Source organism: Corvus brachyrhynchos, unplaced genomic scaffold (assembly GCF_000691975.1).
Source record: "Corvus brachyrhynchos isolate BGI_N302 unplaced genomic scaffold, ASM69197v1 scaffold333, whole genome shotgun sequence".
In the NCBI taxonomy this organism is placed as follows: Eukaryota; Metazoa; Chordata; class Aves; order Passeriformes; family Corvidae; genus Corvus; species Corvus brachyrhynchos.
This window is the reverse complement of record NW_008237250.1, coordinates 1,997-2,779: the sequence shown is the minus strand read 5'-3', so window position 1 is coordinate 2,779 and position 783 is coordinate 1,997.

Below are 783 nucleotides of genomic sequence, written 5' to 3'. Positions count from 1 at the left end.
GAGGGGACAGGGGAGAGGGGACACGGGCACAGGTGAGAGAGGACATGGGCACAAGGGAGAGGGGACACGGGCACAGGTGAGAGGGGACAGGGGAGGGCACAGGTGAGAGGACACGGGCACAGGGGATGGGGGAGGAGAGAGGGGAGAGGGGAGGGAACAGGTGAGAGGGGACACGGGGACAGGTGAGGGGAAACGGGAGAGGGGACAGGGGAGAGGGGGAACAGGTGAGACTGGGGCAGGTGAGGGGCAACTGGGGAGAGGGGACAGGGGACGGATGAGGGGGAACAGGTGAGACTGGGACAGGTGAAACTGGGACAGGGGAGAGGGGACAGGTGAGACTGGGACAGGTGAGAGTGGACAGGTGAAACTCTGGGACAGGGGAGACTGGGACAGGGGACAGGTGAGACTGGGACAGGGGAGACTGGGACAGGGGACAGGTGAGACTGGGACAGGGGAGACTGGGACAGGGGACAGGTGAGACTGGGACAGGTGACAGTGGACAGGTGAAACTGGGACAGGGGAGAGGGGACAGGTGAGACTGGGACAGGGGACAGGTGAGACTGGGACAGGCGAGAGGGGACACAGGGGGACAGGTGAGAGGCGACCTAAGTGTGTGGGGACAGGTGGGACACTGGCTGAAGGGGCACACGGTGAGGGGACAGGTGAGGAGACAGGTGAGGGAACAAGTGAGGGGACAGGTGGGGGCACAGGTGGGGGAACAAGTGAGGGAACAAGTGAGGGCACAGGGGAGGGACAGGTGGGGGGACAGGGGAGGGGACAGGG